General features: G+C 41.8%; 1 protein-coding gene, 2 non-coding genes and 1 pseudogene across 4 annotated transcripts in view; 2 read left to right on the top strand and 2 right to left on the bottom strand.

The window, feature by feature from the left end:
- Positions 1-4274, bottom strand: part of MDM4 (MDM4 regulator of p53) — a 39601-nt gene extending 35327 nt beyond the window's left edge. For both annotated transcript variants that reach the window (XM_006731543.3, XM_081825067.1), the window contains exon 1: positions 4138-4274. The gene's annotated coding sequence lies outside the window, so the exon portion shown is untranslated. The remainder of the gene's footprint in view (positions 1-4137) is intronic.
- Positions 4275-9234: 4960 nt separating this feature from the next.
- On the top strand, positions 9235-10128 carry LOC102739072 (large ribosomal subunit protein uL1 pseudogene; annotated as a pseudogene).
- Positions 10129-12456: 2328 nt separating this feature from the next.
- TRNAK-UUU (transfer RNA lysine (anticodon UUU)) lies at positions 12457-12529 on the top strand. The gene has a single exon. It is a non-coding gene; the product is annotated as a tRNA-Lys (tRNA).
- Positions 12530-12809: 280 nt separating this feature from the next.
- Positions 12810-12882, bottom strand: TRNAK-UUU (transfer RNA lysine (anticodon UUU)). Its single transcript has one exon. It is a non-coding gene; the product is annotated as a tRNA-Lys (tRNA).
- Positions 12883-18568: the final 5686 nt, after the last annotated feature.

Genomic DNA, 18568 nt, shown 5'->3' with positions numbered 1-18568 from the left:
AGGGAGAAGCAGACTCCCTGCCGAGCAGGGAGCCCGATGCGGGACTCGATCCCGGGACTCCAGGATCATGACCTGAGCCGAAGGCAGTCGCTTAACCAACTGAGCCACCCAGGCGCCCTCTCAAAAAATCTTAAAAGAAAAAAAAAAGAGTTTATTTACAAAAAAGGATTAAAAAAAAACAAAACCTCTCCCTGGAACAAACTGATGGTTGCCAGAAGGGAAGAGGTGGAGGGACAGGCAAAATGGGTGAAGGGGAGTGAGAGATAGAAGTTTCTGGTTAGGGAATGAGTAAGTCACAAGGATAAAAGGTATAATACAGGGAATATAGTCAATGGCATTGTTGTGTGGTGACAGATAGTAGCTGCACTTGTGGTAAGCACAGCATAATGTATAGAGCTGGCAAATCACTACATGTCCACCTAAAATGAATGTGACATCGTGTGTTAATTGTATTTCAACTTAAAAAAATAATAAATACAATAACCCAAAAGGACTCTTCTTCAAGAGAGATGTGTTTATTGACAGAGAAGCCATGGGACACCTGGGTGGCTCAGTCGCTTAAGCATCTGCCTTCAGCTCAGGTCATGATCTCAGGGTCCTGGCATCAAGTCCCCTGTCTGGCCCCCTGCTCAGTGGGGAGTCAGCTTCTCCCTCTCCCTCTGACCTTCCCTCTTGCTCTCTCTCTCAAATAAATAAAATCTTAAAAAAAAAAGAAGAAGAAAAAAAAGAAAGCCAATTCCACCACTTCATTCCACAATACAGCAGAATTAGGGATATCCCAGAGCAGGTCAAACTACCCTGGTTTTTCAGTGCATTTGAAGCGTGAAGGACTACCGCACATGAGCCTGGAGAGGTGACTCAGGAGGCACTTCCATTTCCACACTCTCACCCCCCTCACTGGGTATGTGTGCAAGAGCTTATACGATTGGTCTCCAACTTACTGTCTCCATTCCTGCTGGGTACTCTTCTCCAAGTTTCCACTTTCACCACTCAATCCCCACCATGACGAATGATGAACTCAGTTTCTTCAATGTGTCGTCTTTTTATCACTTACCTCCCAGGTGTTTTTAGTACTGAGTTTTTCAAACTACAAGTTGTACCCCCGTGAGTCTTAACTGCTCCCCTCCATTAATGATATAGAACAGAATAGAAAATAAAAGTAAATAACAAAGGTAAGTTTTGTTTTGTGGAACCTGTTTCTGTTATTGAAAATAGCCAACACAACACAGTTAAGCACCTTTGTATCAGGCACTCTTTAAAGCAATAACTTTTTTTTTTTTCAGTAACTCATTCAATCCTTACAGAGATCCTATTAGGTAGATATATTATTGTCCTCATTTTCAAAGGGGAGACTGAGGCAGAGAAGAAGATAACTTGCCAAAAAGTATGGTCTTAGAGTCCAAGCACTCTGGCTGCAGAGCCAGAGTTCTTAACCATTCCCCCTCCTATGCATAATGGGTCACAATATCAAACATTTCTTACTGGGGGTCATGGTTTAAAGTTTGAAATCCACTGCCTTTGGATTTCACATAGTATCAGGTACCTGTCCTTCTTCCTCTTCTGTGATCTACTTTCTATTGAAAAGTCTTATTCTTTTACCTAGGTCAAAAGTCACTTCCTTGGTGACTTTTGACACCCCAAGGGAAGCTGATGACAACAGAGCCCCTCTATTACCACTTACTACATTTTATTTTTTATTTGTGTCCTCTACTGGACTAAAATCAGAAAGCAGTTTAGGGCGCCTGGGTGGCTCAGTTGGTTGAGCGACTGCCTTCGGCTCAGGTCATGATCCTGGAGTCCCAGGATCGAGTCCCTGGATCGAGTCCCTGGATCGAGTCCCGCATCGTGCTCCCTGCTCAGCAGGGAGTCTGCTTCTCCCTCTGACCCTCCCCCCTCTCATGTGCTCTCTCTCATTCTCTCTCTCTCAAATCAATAATCTTTAAAAAAAAAAAAACAGTTTATTCATCTCTCAGTGATGATGAAAGACTTGTTTTTACTCTACACTTAGTCCAAGAGACTCCTACACCTCATCTTCAAATCTCTACCTTTGAAGACAACTGTGATTTTAAGACTAATTAAATTAAAAACTTCTTGTCAAAATTTAGCAGAATTCGTAATTCTTTAAAGCCCTAAGGACCTCTACTAAACACTGTCTGATTCTCTTTCAACTACATACTTGAAAATAATAAAAACTGGGCGCCTGGGTGGCTCAGTTGGTTAAGCGACTGCCTTTGCTCAGGTCATGATCCCGGAGTCCTGGGATCGAGTCCCGCATCGGGCTCCCAGCTCAGCGGGGAGCCTGCTTCTCCCTCTGACCCTCTCCCCTCTCATGCTGTTTCTCTCTCTCTCTCTCTCAAATAAATAAAATCTTTAAAAAGAGGGCGCCTGGGTGGCTCAGTCGTTAAGCGTCTGCCTTCGGCTCAGGTCATGATCCCAGGGTCCTGGGATCGAGTCCCACATCGGGCTCCCTGCTCTGCGGGAAGCCTGCTTCTCCCTCTCCCACTCCCCCTGCTTGTGTTCCTGCTCTCGCTATGTCTCTCTCTGTCAAATAAATAAATAAAATATTTAAAAAAAAAAAATCTTTAAAAAGAAAAACTTAAAAAAACTACTGTACCATTCAGATGTTTAGTTCTTACCAAATCTGTCACACACCTACACAGGCAAAGTGTGTAGCAAGAGTATATTCCATTTGCAAAACAACATGCCAGGAACAACCTAAAACTCCATCAGTGGGGAACTGGCAAACGAAACTGTTGTACAACCCTCTAAAGCAATACTATGCGAGTGTTTAAAAGAAAGTATATGTATATTTGATGGAAAGCTGTCCCTGATATTATCTGAAAAACTTAAGGTGCATAACAATGCATACAAAATGATCCCACTGTTGTTTAAAAATGTGAGTACTGGAGGAAAAAGGATGTTATCAAGCAGTTAACAGTAGCTAGCCTGAGGAGAGAACCGGTTAGGGTTAATGAACAGTTAAACTTTACACACTTCTGTATTATGCGCCTTTTTTTTAACTTCAGGCACACGTCTGGGTTTTTTTATATATATAAACTACAAAAATGGGGCGCCTGGGTGGCTCAGTCGTTAAGCGTCTGCCTTCGGCTCAGGTCATGATCCCGGGGTCCTGGGATCCAGCCCCGCATCGGGCTCCCTGCTTCGTGGGAAGCCTGCTTCTCCCTCTCCTGCTCCCCCTGCTTGTGTTCCCTCTCTCGTTGTGTCTCTCTCTCTCTGTCAAATAAATAAATAAAATCTTTAAAAAACAAAAATTTAAAAAATAAACTACAAAAATTTGTGATCCTGACCAGTACTGGGTGAAACAAAATATTGTGAAATAAATACTTTAAAAATAAATCTTTTCCTGTCAGGAAGGTATGAGGAGGGAGGAGACAAAACCTAAATTAAGATGTAGGAACACTTAACACAAAAAGTACCAAGTACCTTTGACAGATACTTGTTCGGGGTGGAGGAGCTTCCTAACCAACACAGAGCTTTCCTGATGACAGGAACAAAGCAACAGCATGTTCTACGGGTGTTGCTTTAAAAGAGCGGTTTTCAAAATCCGGGATGCACAAGAATCAGCGGGAAAGTGCCGTTTAAAATACGTATTCCCGAGCCCCATCTCCGGATGTTCTGCGTGGGCGGGTCTGGGTGTGGCCCCGAAATGAGCCCTCTTCAAACAAGTACTCAAGTGTCTCTGACACAGATGGTGTGCAGCCCTGAAAGTTACTACCTTCAAATCTTGAGACACATCGATGTCATTCTTCCCCCCTCCCTCTCCGGCCACCTCTTTCCTCCAAAGAGCCTCAGGAGGTTTCTAATGTTGCGTCCAGTTAAACATCGTCCACCGACCATTTCGATTCCAGGTGTAACCTGATGGCCGAACTGCTGCAAGCACGTCACTCCACCTCCATTTTTACCTTCCTCGGGGCCTCAGCGCATAACCCTTCCCCCACCAGCCCTTCTTCCGCCCGGCGCGACCATCCCAACGCCGCCACCCACGCCTCAAGCTCCACCTGCCCGCTGCCCCAGATCCGAGGCCCGCCGAACTGGCCACACCACCGCCCGCTCCCCGCTCTCCACCTCCTGTCCCCAGCCGCCAGGGACCCGGCCGCCGAAACCCAAGAGCCACACCTTAAGGCCGCTCCATGAGTCGCTCCCCCGCCGAGCCCGGGGGGGGGGAGGGGGCGTCAGTCACAGGCCCTAAGGCCTCAGCAGCATTTTGAAACGGCGAGTAGTGAGGGCGCAACTTCCGGCCTCCTGAACCCGTCTCTTACCAGAGCTTCCGGTGAGGCCTCCGGAAACCATAGAGGCTCCACTGGAGGGCTAGAGAGGTAGAAAGGCTGAGCTCTCCCTACCATAGAGTAGAGCCCAGTCCAGAGAGAGAGAGTCGCAGGTCCGGGACGACTGAGTTTTGAGGTTTCTAGAGAAATCGTTTCAGGAACTCACAGAGTCTGATGGTATTCACAGACGTGTCCTAGGAGATCAAAAATCGAGGAGGGGAGAAACCTAATAGCATAGTCGGAGGCAGCCTTTCGCTGTTCCAAAAAACGCCATTCCCACTGTTCCTCAAGGTTAACTTACTCTTACTCCCCAGAGGTGGTGGCTGGAGAGGGCAAACAGCATGTTAGTGTTGTCGCTAATTGGGGGAGATAGGATTAGAATATACACGAATAACTCAAGATACGTGATAAATGCTGAAAGAGGTGCAAAGAACCAGGAGGTGGAGCTTCTTTGGATCGTACAGCCTGATAAAAGCACCTGCAACAAATCTCAGGTTGGCCGACTTCCACCTCGGCCGATGCCAAATGGTATTATCCCTCCCAAATACCTCATCTCATTTATTTCAGGATGTTAGAGGATATTCTGAGCTGAAGTATGTTACTTTGCAATTTCTACTGGTTTCAGTTATACACTTGGTAGAACAGAGTAAGGAGTCATTCTTTGTAATATGAATACTATTCAGTCATTTGAAGACAGTTCCCATGTTCCATCCCTAACCCTGTCCCTTGTTTTTCTGCAAGCTAAAAATCCCCTCACAGCCTTCCAACTATTTATTACTTGACATGGCTTCAAGCCACCCTGGTCACCATGTTCTGAATAAGTACTTGTTTGTCCTGTTTAAAATGTGGCTCCCAGGACTGGGTACAGACTCATGTTAAATAAAATGGGGCAATGACCTCCCTTAATTTGCACATTGCACCTTGCTCTATTTCTGGCATTAACCTTCCGCATAGCTGGGAGATCCAGATTTCTGTAAATGAGCTGAAGAATTAATTCCTTTTTCACAGTTGTTCTGAAAGAGCTTGAAGTCAGCAACCACCTCTCTCAAAAAATAAAGGGGAGGGGCTTTTTTAGATGAACCACTCTCAACTGTTTCTCCTCTCTTTTTTGTGCAATTAATTTTAGTGTTGTTTTTTTTTAATTCCCAAACAGTAATTTGTATCTTTTAAATAGCATCCAGTTAGTTTAGATCTCTTCCTCCTGTCTCCTGGACTCTTGGAATTATGATCCTGTCTGGCAACTCATTTTGTTTAAGATCAACAAACATTTGTTGAACACCTACTGTGTGCCAAGCAACAATCTAGAAGATTCCAAAGCAAGTAACGCCTGGAATCTGTCTAGTGGAGGAGTCAGTCCAGGTAAAGAGAATGTGGTAAGTGTGGTTAACCTTGCCTGGAAGGTCGAGAGAGATTAGCTCTTTCACTTTTGCATTTTGCAAAATTTTGATCAATGTATTTAATTTGCCTTTATCAAAAGTCTTGATAAATATGTTGAATGGTTAAGAATAGAGCTTTCCCCTCATGTTTGACACTGATTCGTGATTAATCATTCATCTTCAAATGTTCTTAAACCATTAATGATCCTACCTAATAGTGGTCAATATCTGGCAACATTTCGCTATCCTTTCCTAAGGAGTTCATAAAATTTCATCAAATGACTTGCTCTAATGAAAATAAACCATAACTAGAGCATTTCTTCTCCTCATCAAATAAACTTACCAAAAAGAAAATGAAATTAGCTTAACAAGCTCATAACTGACTCAGTGATCACCACTTCCTTCTCTAAGAACTATACTCAAAAACCATTTATTTAATAAAGAGACAGGAAATCTGGGTTTAGTCTAGTTATTTCTAGAAACCAGAAAGTTACACAGTTCTTCAGTTTCACAGTCTGTAAATAAAATGGCTAAACCGGATGATTTTTCTAGAGCCCCTCAGAGTTCCAAGGGAACTAGAAGTCAATGTTATTGATCTATAGTCTTTCTTAAAAAATTATAATGAACTACTTCACACGTACAACAAGGTATAAAGAAGAATATAATCTCCTTTTCCCCACCACTCTTCCTAAAGAACAATACTTTACCTACTACAAAAAAGTTTCCTATCGTCTATTCTCCTGTGGCATCTCCCTCCTTCAACTCCAAAATGAACTATTCTGAATTCGGTATTTACTCCTGCCATGCACTTCCTTAGACTTTAGGATTTATATATGTATATATTCCTTAAAAATATTTTATGCTTTTAAAATGTTTATAAATGGCATCAAACTGTATGTATTCTACTACAACTTGCATTTTTGCTGATCATTTTGAAGTTTCACAATGTTAAATCATGTATAGTTGATTTTCAATATTATTTAGTAATGTATAGTAATATATTGAATTGTGTAATTGTTATATAGTAATTGTGATTTTTAAAATATTTTATTAATTTATTTGACAGAGAGAGACACAGCGAGAGAGGGAATACAAGCAGGAGGAGTGGGAGAGGGAGAAGCAGGCTTCCCGCGGAGCAGGGAGCCCGATGCGGGATTCGATCCCAGGACCCTGGGATCATGACCTGAGCCGAAGGCAGACACTTAACGACTGAGCCACCCAGGTGCCCCAGTAATTGTGATTTTCTAGGGCTACTATCACAAAATACCACAGACTGGGTGACTTAAACAATAGAAATTTGTTTTCTCACAGTTCTGTGTGCTAGAAGTATAAGATCAAGGTGTTGGCAAATTTGGTTTCTTCTGATACCTCTCCTTGGCTTGTTGTACGTGGCTGCCTTCTTGTTTTGTCCTCAACACTTGGTCTGTAAGTTGTCTGCATCCTAATCTCTTCTTATAAGGACACCAGCCATAATGGATTAGGGCCCACCCATAGGACTTCATTTTACCTTCATCACCCCTGCAAAAGACCTGTCTCCAAAATAGAGTCACATTCCGAGGTGCTCAGGGGTTAGGTCTTCAACACAGTAATCTGGAGGTAGGGGGACACAATTCAGCGTGTAACAGTAATGAATGCACCACAATTTTTTATTCATCTCCTCCTTTCATAAATACTTAGGTGTTTCCAATCGTTTGCCGTTACAAACAATGCTGTCATCGACATTCTTGTACTTGTGCACTCTAGGGAGTAGAATTATTGGGTCACAAACACATTGTCAACGCTACCAGATCATAACACAGTGCTCTCCAAAGTGTTTGTAGATGTATACACTCCTGATGGGTGTGTATAAGATTCTATTGCTCACATTATAGACAATAGCCAAACTATGGAAAGAGCCCAAATGTCCAATTACTAATGAATGGATAAAGAAGATGTGATACACACACATGAGAATATTATTCAGCCATAAAAAAAAAAAAATGAGGGGCACCTGGGTGGCTCAGTCGTTAAGTGTCTGCCTTCAGCTCAGGTCATGATCCCAGGGTCCTCGGATCGAGCCCCACATCGGGCTCCCTGCTCCGCAGGAGGCCTGTTTCTCCCTCTCCCACTCCCCCTGCTTGTGTTCCCTCTCTCGCTGTCTCTCTCTGTCAAATAAATAAATAAAATCTTTTCTAAAAAAATGAAATCTTTCCATTTGCAAAGAAGTGGATGAAGCTACAGTATATTATTGCTAAGTGAAATAAGTCAGTCAGAGAAAGACAAATACCATTATGACCTCACTCATATGTGGAATTTAAGAAAGAAAACAGATGAACGTATGGGAAGGGGGAAAAGAAAAAAAGAAGAGAGGGAAACAAGCCGAAAGAGACTCTTAACGATAGAGAACAAACTGAGGGTTGATGGAGGGAGGTGGGTGGGGGGTGGGCTAGATGGTGATGAGCCCTGGGTGTTGTATCAAAGTGATGGACCACTGAATTCTACTCCTGAAACCAATATTACACTATATGTTAACTAACAAAATTTAAATTAAAAATAAATAAATAAACTAGAAGTGCCACAATTAAAAAAAAAGATTCTGTTGATCCACATCTTCGCCAATCCTTGGTATTGTCAGATTATTAAAAAAAAAATGTGATAGATGTGAGAATTTCTCATGGTGGCTTGATTTATATGGTGGCCCATGATTATTAGTAAGGTTGAACGTTTTTTCATATTTATTGACCATGGTTACTCACCTGTGAATTGCCTGTCCATATCTTTTGCCCATTTTTCTGTTGCTTTGTCTATTCCTTACTGATTTATACGAGTCCTCTATGTAAACTGGATATTAATCCTTCTTGATTATATATATCACAAATAAATCTTCAAATCTACAACTTGTTTTCACTTTTTAAATATCTTTTGGGGGCGCCTGGGTGGCTCAGTAGGTTAAGCGACTGCCTTCGGCTCGGGTCGTGATCCTGGAGTCCCGGGATCGAGTCCCGCATCGCATCGGGCTCCCTGCTCAGCGGGGGATCTGCTTCTCCCTCTCGTGCTCTCTGTCTCTCTGTTCTCTCTCGCAAATAAATAAATCTTTAAAAAAAAAAAAGTTCATAAATGTCTTTTGATAAATAGTTTTTTTTAAATGAAGTCAGATTTATTAATTATTTTATGTTTCACTTCCTTTTTTTTATTTAGGAGATTCTTCCCTGTTTTGGGGTCATAAATATACTCTCATATACTTTCTCCTAAAAGTTCTAAAGATTCACTTTTCACATTTAGGCCTTTAATTCATCCTCAGTTGATTTTTGTGCATGTTATAACATGGAGATCCAATTTTATTTTTTCAATTTGAAAAATAAATGTCTGGCTCTATTAGTGAATCTATAAACTGAATGTGAGCCTATCTATAGTCTCTTGAATTAATCTTTCCTTCCTATTTAACACAATCATTGAAGGTTTTGTAGAAGAATAATCATTTGAGTGGACCTTAAAAAATGAATAGGATTCCAAGAGGCAGAAATGGGAGAAGTAATTTGAAGAAACATGGCACAAATAATGAGGAGAGGAAAGAGATGAGGAATTTAGAAGAGATGGTCTTAAAACGGAAAAGAATCTACTTTGATCAAAGTGTTGGTCACTGAGTAAAAGATTGGCATGGTATTGAATCCCACTGTCCAATATAATACCCACCAGCCACGTGTGGCTTGAAATGTGGCTAGTCCAAATTGAGATGTGCTCTAAGTGTAAAATACACCTCAGATTTCAAAGACTTAGTAGGGCTTTTTTCTGGTTACTGCGGTGCAAGGAACCATAAGCAGCAGAGTCTCCCGCGAGACCCTGTATGAGGCAGTGTGGGAAGTCCTGCACAGGAACCCGCACAAGTGCCGGAAGTTTTCAGAGATGGTGGAGCTGCAGATCAGCCTGAGGAACAATGACCCTTATAAGGACAAATGCTTCTTGGGCACCGTCAGGCTTAAGTCCACTCCCCGCCCCAAGTTTTCCGTATGTGTTTTGAGGGACCAACAGCACTGTGATGAGTCCAAGGCTGTGGATATTCCCTACATGGATATTGAGGTGCTGAAGAAACTCAACAAGAATAAAAAATTAATCAAGAAGCTGGGCAAGAAGTATGATGCCTTTTTGGCTTCAGAATCTCTGATCAAGCAGATCCCATGAATCCTGGGCCCATGACTGAATAAGGCTGGCAGGTTCCCTCTCTTGCTGACCCACAATGAGAACATGGTGGCCAAAGTGGATGAAGTGAAGTCCACAATCAAATTCCAGATGAAGAAGGTGTTGTGTCTGGCGGTGATGGTTGGCCACATGAAGATGACAAATGATGAGCTCATGTACAACATCCACTTAGCTGTCAATTTCCTGGCATCATTGCTCAAGAAGAGTTGGCAGGACATCCAGGCTTTATACATCAAGAGAACCATGGGCAAGCCCCAGTGCCTGTACTAAACACAGTTTAATAAACCCTAGTGTGCTACCATTAAAAAAAAAGACTTAGGAAAAAATACTGTAAAGTATCTCAGTAATGTTTTATATTAATTACATATCAAAATGATATTTTGGATATATTGGGTTGAAAAAATATATAATTAAAATTAATTTCATCTGTTTCTTTTTTACTTTTCTTAATGTGGCTACTAGAAAATTTTAAATAACAATTGTGGTTTGCATTATATTATATTGGGACTGGTATGGAATGCCAGCAAAGTAGGCCAGGACCAGATTGTGGAGGATTTTGAATGGTGTTATAAAAAGTTCCATGTGTCACTCATTAAAGTAGTAGGAGAGAATCAAAGAGTTTTGAGGAAAGGAAAGGCAGTTTAATATTCCTAACTTAATGACTAAGCATCCTGTCTGCACACAGCCAATTTTAGAAACCATTTTACCATTAGCTCTGGGCAGATGATTAATTCTGGCAATGTGATTCTGATGAGAATATTTGATGTGGTAGTCCTTGTGTTTTTATTGTAGCACGAATGAAACAAATCTAATGTGTGCTCCTTTAAGGGGAAATTGGAACATAAATGAGCCAAACTTTTAATAATTCCCCATTACTTAGGGGATAAAGTGATTCTTTTTGTCTGGAATTAACTCAGTATTGTCAGCTTTCAAAATTCTCTACATCTCCCCCCAGTCCAGTCAAATATGTTTAAGCCTTATATACAGCATGGTCACTATAGTTAATAATGCTGTAGTGCATATTTGAAAGTTGCTAAGAGAGTAGATCTTGAAAGTTCTCATCATAAGAAAGAAAACTTGTTACTGTGTGTGGTGACAAGTTCACTAGACTTATTGTGGTGATCATTTTGCAATGTATACAAATACGGAATTGTTAATGTTGTGCACCTGAAACTGTTATATGTCAATTATACCTGGGTAAGAATATAATTGTTAACATACGTTAAGTGTTGAAGTGTAGATAGTGTTAGAATGCTAGAAAGAGCAGAATCTGTAGTCTGTTCTTGTTACTTCTTTGCCATTGTCTTTACGTGACTTCATGATTGCTTATTTCTTGTCAGACACCATTCTAAACAATTTGTATAAACTATCTTAGGAATTCTCACAATTACTCTATTGTCCTGAGACACAGAGAAGTAGCTTGCTCAAGAACACATAGTGGAATAAGGTTTGTTTTTTATTTTTTGGAAGTAAGCTTTCAAAGGGGCACCTAAATTCAGAACCCAGGCTTTATGTAGAAACATTTATCCTTTCAGTTTTTCAATGGACACATATGCACCTTTTTAAAAAATTGCTTTGAAATATTTCCTAACTTAACAATATTTTGCAATTTTTCCCGAGTTGTATTCTTGTATAACATGATTATTAATAGCTATATAATATTCCATGTATTAAGGCTGTACCATAATTTGTATAGCCGTTTTGTCATTTGCAATATTTTCCAATCAAAATACCATGACGATCTTTCCTGTAATCAAGTTTTTTTATACACCCTTGATTATTTCTCTAGGACAAATTCCTACAAGTGAAATTTCTGGGCCAGAGCAATCACTCCTAAAGCGCTGGAATTAAGCAGATGGAATGAAGGGAAAGCAACAGAGACTCTTCATTGTCCCACCCTCAGCCCCATGGTGGGTAATTCTCCAAGACCAGCCCTGTAGAAGAAGGCAGTGCTCAGACTGCTGATGGATGTGGAAGAGAAGAGCCTCCAGGGCTATGATCAATGAAATCTCTCCACTGGCACATTCAGCTTTCCTGTCTCTCTGGCTTGCAGGGCTTCTGCCCCCCAGGGTCACGGCTGGGGACTTCCTCCACGGTTTGCGTCACTTAAAAATTACTTGGACGTCTTCAAGGGACGTATAGGACAATCACACTATCCCTCTGCAGGGTCCTTTCTCGCACTCCAAACTACGCAGTTCAACCCAGCAGCTTCCGAGCAGTGTATTTATATTCTCTTTTAATCTTTTTTTTTCTTTTCTGTTGTCGGTTCGGCTTTAGAACTGATATCCACCCTATTATCAATAGTAAAATAGATCTGATGCCACTACAACACTTCAAAGGTGGTAAACCTCGCGTCCCCTTATTCCTGGAGAGAGATTACAAATCAAAGAAGCCTACGTGATAATGGTTATTGAGCATATAAATACCTCGAAATTCTGAAGTAGCTGCTAATGCTGGTGAAAAGTGCGTGATTTAGGTCTTCTGTTTCTCTTTGTTGTAGGAATCCTGAGCTTTCTCGGGTTTAAAACAGTTTCACAAAATACAGGTGGAAGAAATCGAGTACACAAGGTTCTTTATTCTTATGTAAGGCATTGTAGTAGAAGCCTTTTCTCGTGAGAGCCCGGATAGCTCAGTCGGTAGAGCATCAGACTTTTAATCTGAGGGTCCAGGGTTCAAGTCCCTGTTCGGGCGCTTTGCTTTAACGTTCGCATTTACTTTTCTCTTCAACTATTAACAAGCTGAGAAACACAAATTTTGTCTCAATAGGAAACCACTGCGCAAAAACTTCCATATTCGCCAAGAAATTAAGTGATTTTGCATAGTCGGTTTTTTTCTTCCCTGAGAACACATTTACCTTGCATATTCTAAAAGCAATGAAAAATTGAATTCAGTTTAAAGTGGAAGTACGTTTTATCACAAGAATTTCTTATGCTAATATTTGGTAATGTAAGTAAGGGGCAAAAGCCACAGACGCCCGAACAGGGACTTGAACCCTGGACCCTCAGATTAAAAGTCTGATGCTCTACCGACTGAGCTATCCGGGCGCTCTTAAGAAACATTGCTCTTCTGTTTACTTGATATAATTCTAATAAGTTACTTCTCTGGCAAAATACATTTTAAAGTGCCTTTTTCAACACAATAAAGAAAAACATTCGCTTTCCTATCCTTTTCTCCATTTACTTAAGACACATGTTCTTCGAGTTCTCTCATATTTCATGTTTACTCAATTGCCAATATCTACAAAACTGAAACGAAACAGTAGTAACTTACAAGACAAGGCATCCAACATTAAGCTTTCAGACATAGAGTTGCAACCTCTTTTTATTATAATTCTTCTGTCTTCTATCACTTCGCTGATAGGACCTCTTAATTTTCGTTAACTCTATGGAGCCAGATTACCGTATTTGTCCCCTTAATGAAAAATACATTTCCATTCACTAGATGATGTCGCTGTTAGATAAGCATTCCTCAGCACAAAAGAAGGAAAGACGCATTTGATTCATGAATAGAGGAGCTAATAGAAGAAAATAAAAGTAACAGTGGGAACATGGGACCAAATTTAGATTGAGAGAAAAGGAGCTTAGACTTTTAATTTAAGTTTTGATCGAAGTTTTGCCTTTCCCCGCCTTCCAGGCAAGTTGCAGTTTTCAAGTCAGGCTCACAAAATGAGCCCTCCTAAAGCAGTGTGCACCAGTAGGAGCAACATGGAGTATTAAGAACAAAAACCTCCAGATCAGCCTAGTCTTTCCTAAAATCAGTTTCATCAACCCTGACGCATAGGGTGTGGAACACAGGATTATGAAATTTCAAAAACTGATAAGGATATTCATTTTTTATTTCTGGGAACTTGAGGCTTCTAAACACAATGAACAACAAAACAGCTCAACCTCAGTTGGAGGGATTTCTTTCCTATAATTGTCTGGTTCTTTTAGAACAAAGACCAACAAATTATGTGATCCTGAGCAGGCCTGGGTTTCCACATCTGTAAAATGAGGGAATGGATTGGTTGACCTGTAAGATACCTTCTAAATCTAAATCTATTACTTTTCCCACTGTGAATAAGATTAGAAGTAACAGACTCAAAATGCAACAGGAAGGAATTATTTAACTGAGCAAATGTTTATTGATCATTTATGATGGCTTAGGTCCTGTGCTAGCTCTAGAATAGAAGATAAATTGGACATGGATCCTGCTTACAGCCTAGGAAAGAAGGTGGACACTTAAGCCAACCACTTTAACAAAGTAATGAATGCAGTAATAAGAATCAAGTACAGCATGGCAGGAGATGAGCCTGGACAGAAAGGCCGTGGTTATTAAATGAGGATGGGGACCCTCGAGTTTTCAGCAAGAAAAACACAGGTCAGAGTTGAATTTAAACAAGTTACTGTCAGAGGTATACAGAGTAGATTGTAATGAGCCACCAGACATTTGTCATTTACTTATTCAGACATGTCTTGAGCACATACTGTGTTAAATAAGGAAAACTTCTTGCTCTGTTTTTATGAAATGCATTATACCTAACCTTTTTTTTAAGGAAGGGAAATGGTATCTGTCCAGGCTCCCTAAAGGGGAAAGAACAGAGGGACCTTGAAGGTTTTTTTTTTCCCTTGCCCAGGGTCTTTGTTACATGGTATTCCCTTTCCTTCAGGATAATAAACCTGCTGTTTAAAGTTGAACAGACTGAATGAGATTGACCCATCAACTTGCTTATTGAGTACCTACTATTTCCACAGCAGTACACTAGGCACAGTGGGAAGGAAAACAGTAAGCCCGAAAGAAAAGTGGGGAGTGTATATTGGGTTTGAAGGTTGGTGAACAGGTTAGTGTGGCTGGAACGGAGAAAGGTAGAGAGAGGAGGTGTCAGATACAGAAAAGCTGGTCAGCTTTCAGGCCAAGGAGAAAAATTATATCATATAGGCAATGGCAAAGTTTGAAAGTTGAATCGAAGGTTTGTCTTGTTAACACTGCAATGTCCCACCTGAGGTAGCAGGAACTGAATCGTCTTTGCCCTACGTTGCATTACACACACCGGCAGGAGCGCTCTCTTGTACCATATTTAGCGATAACCCTGGAGTACTTCGAGCTTCTCACTTCCCATACTGTCTAACTTAATTCTCCCGCTAGAGGGCAGTCTAAACTCACAGATTCTATGTTGGGGACCCCGCCCCACATTTCTTAAGCATCATTTCCTCCACTAATTTACCCCCTTTTAAATTAAGTTTTTATTTTAATTTAGTATAGCTAAATAATATGGTGTTATATTAGCCTCAGGTGTTCCCCCAATTTGTAAAGGGACACTTTTTACCCGCCCTCCCCCACCCCGCCCGCCCCCCATTCACCAGATTCATCTGTCTTTGAAAATCACCATCGACTCTGTATCAGAGCTGGGAAAAGTTGTGGAGTGAGAGAGGTCTTGCTGTTCTCCCACATTCTTGCCCTCTTGGTGACACCATTTGTTACCTGGACCCTGACACAGTCCTCTTCTTAAAGCTGGCAAGCCTTAGCTTAAGCAGTTACACCTTGGAGTGGAAACTTTTCACAGGGACTTGGAGGCACCTACGTGCATGGTGAGGTCTCGTTTATTTGAATTTCTAGAACTAATTCTAAGAGTCCCACAGTGGTGCATGGCAGGGAAAGCACATGGATAGTTGTGAGTTGTACAATTGTATTGAAGAGCCAGATAAGCACATCTCTAATGGTGGAATTTAATTTAAGCCAGCAGGAAAGGTTTAATTTGGGGAGGCTTTCCCAGGGCTTCCCAAAGCAAGGCCAAGTATAGCTGCCTACGCAAGGACCCAGTCGTTCAGCATCACTGTATAGAGTGTTTGGAGTTGAGACCATTACAAGGCACCAGGGAGATGCATGGTAAAGAGAAGTCGTTTGGAGAAGTCTCCTCTGGTGTTTTGGCCCTAATAACTCCAAACCCAGAGCAGCCTGGGTTTTTGGTGGGTGCTCCCACCCCTCTCCTCTCTGAGAATACAGGGAAACTAGCAGCCCAACAATCTTGGCCAGCATCAAGAGCTCAGACATTGGGATAAATATTCCCTGAACCAGGCAGCCCTCAAATGTCCTGGGTCACTGAAAAGGTGTATGAGAGAAGCAGGACTGTTGTCAAGGCCAGTGGGATTCAATGAGATTGAAGAAGTCAATCTGACCACCAAATATTTACAGAGCTCCCCTACCCCATCTCCAACATCTATTCACCTTTCAAAAATATTTGGATCTTTTTGAGGAAAGTCTACTGAAGGATTTTTAAATGAAAATGGTACAAACATTGCCTTTTGCAATTTTAAAGTTGTTTTACAGATAAACCCGAGCCCAGAGCAGAGCCCTGAGAGAACACAGCACAGATTTACTCACCCTCTCCTCTCATTCATTTCAACCACCTGCTCCCTAATAACCAGGTCCTCATTCATTCACTCATTCACCAATATTTACTGAACACCAGTTTTGGATCAGGCAACGAATTAGTTCTAGAAATTCAAAGGTAAACCCAACACAGATTGCCTTGTCTTTAAGGAGCTTATAGTCTAATTACCCTCCTCTTCTGTCCCTTCCCCCAATCCAGAAAAAAATCAAACAAGTAATTTCGACACTCTGTGATTAGTGTTATAACCCTAATCTCTCAGGTGTATTTAGAAGCACTCTAGGGTAGCTTCCTGGAAAGCTAATTGTAGGGTGTATTAGTCTGCTATTGCTGCTGTAACAAATTACCACACATTTAGTGGATTAAAAGTTTATTATTTTACGGTTCTGAAATCAGAAGCCTAACATGGGTCCCACTGGGCTGAAATCAGTGTGTCAACAGTGCCGTGGTCCTTTCTGAAGGCTCCGGGGGAGAATCTGTTTCCTTGCCTTTTCCAGTTTCTAGAAGCTGTTCACATTCCTTGGCTCAGGACCTCAACCCTCCGACTTAAAAGCCTGCAGTGTTGCATCTCTCTTACCATTCTTCCATTACCACATTGCCCTCTGACTTCAGCTGGGGAACATCTTCTGCTTTTACGAACCAGTGTGATTAGATTGGGCTCACCTGGGTAGTTTATCCAGGCTAATCTCCCCATCTCACAGTCTTTAACTAAATCCCATCTGCACAATCCCCTTGCCAGGTAAGATAACATATTTACACGTTCCAGGGATTGGGAAGCAGACATTTCCTCCTTGGGGGCGGAGGGGGGGCATTATTCTGCCTACCATGAAGAAAGACAGCCACATAAAGGGAAGGGCAACAGAGGTGGGGTTTGGGGGGGCGGGGAGGAGGCTCTTTCCAAGCAGTAGGAAGAGCTTGTAGAATGACCCCTAGGTAGGAATTGTATGTATTCCAGAAACAACCTGAAGTTTGCATTGGAATGAGGGAGGGAGTTATTCATTCAACCCACATTTATTAAATGCCCTCTATATGGTGGGTGCTGTTTTGAGGATACAAGGATGAACAAGACAAAGTCTCTGTCCTCTGAGGCTAGAGTGAAAAGCAAGGGCCAGATTATGAGAGGCCTTGTTGACTTTCTTAAAGAGTTTGAGTTTCATCCAAGAGCTATATGGAGTCATCCATTCATTCATCTGACAAATTTTATTGAGCACACGTTACGTGCCAGGCATGTTCCAGGCTCTGGGAATACAGAAGTCTAAAAACTAAAGAAAAAAAAAACCTAAAGAAACCCTGCCCTTACAGAGCTTCAGTGCTAGTTGATGTTAATTAAACAAGGGAAGCAGATGTCTGCTTTAGAAAGATCATTCTGGCTGGGGTGTTGGGGAAGAGACTGGAGGGGAGGGAGCAAGACTAGAGGTTGCTAGACCCCTTGACTCCCTTCCTCAAGATTCACAGCCTTTCTCCAGCTTCATGCCCCTCATTGGACCCCTCCTCTTTTGTCAGGAACCTCTTTCCCCTTTATCCTCCAACTGTACCTATTTTGCAACACCCCACCCCCAGCCCTGATTCAACATTCTACACCTGGGCTTCCCAGCGCTGCAGAAGAAAATAAGGAAAATGTTAGTATCACCTCCACTACATATCAGAATATCTGATTCCAGCCACATCCTCGACTCTGCTGACAATTCCATTTCTCTCTCTAAGAAGCTACCATTCTCATTCCTTTTGGTGGCTATTTTAACCTTACCCACTTTCCTTAAGTCCTCAAGCCCAACTTGACCCCTTCTCTTTCAAGAGATTGCTTACAGACCATCAGGTAGCAACCAGTTAACTCCTAACCTCTAGGTTTACCAATCTACACAAGTATCTGCTCCGCTCCTTGCCCTGTCTCACAGATATCCCAGGCAACCCCTGTCCCTCCCGCCATTTCCTCTGGGATGGTTTTCATTAATCATCTCTCTATCTCCTTGGTCTTTCCCCTCAACATTTGAGCATGTTTAAGCTCTTCCCATTTGAAAAAGGAAAGCCATAACAAAAATCCTCCCCTCCATCCTGCACTCCTCACCCCCATCCACTGCCTTATATTTCTCCTTTCCATTAATTGCCAGGCTTCTCGAAAGAAGCTCCAATGTCTTCATGTGTCTCTTTTATTCCTTAAGCCACTGGAGCCTGTGGGTTTAACTGTGACTGTTCTCACACCACTGGTCCCAGTGGGTTTAACTGTGACTGTTCTCACACCACTGGTCCCAGTGACTCTCCTGCCAATCCAAAGGGCACTTTCCAGGCCTGCCCTCCTGGCTCTCCCTGCCACACTTTCCGGTCACTTTCCTGACACTTCCTCCCACCCTCCTTTCTGATACTCT

The sequence above is a fragment of the Leptonychotes weddellii genome, chromosome 6, assembly GCF_054177405.1.
Source record: "Leptonychotes weddellii isolate Sample4059 chromosome 6, ASM5417740v2, whole genome shotgun sequence".
In the NCBI taxonomy this organism is placed as follows: domain Eukaryota; kingdom Metazoa; phylum Chordata; class Mammalia; order Carnivora; family Phocidae; genus Leptonychotes; species Leptonychotes weddellii.
Note: the sequence above shows the minus strand (reverse complement) of the source record. Positions and strands in the feature narration are given on the sequence as shown.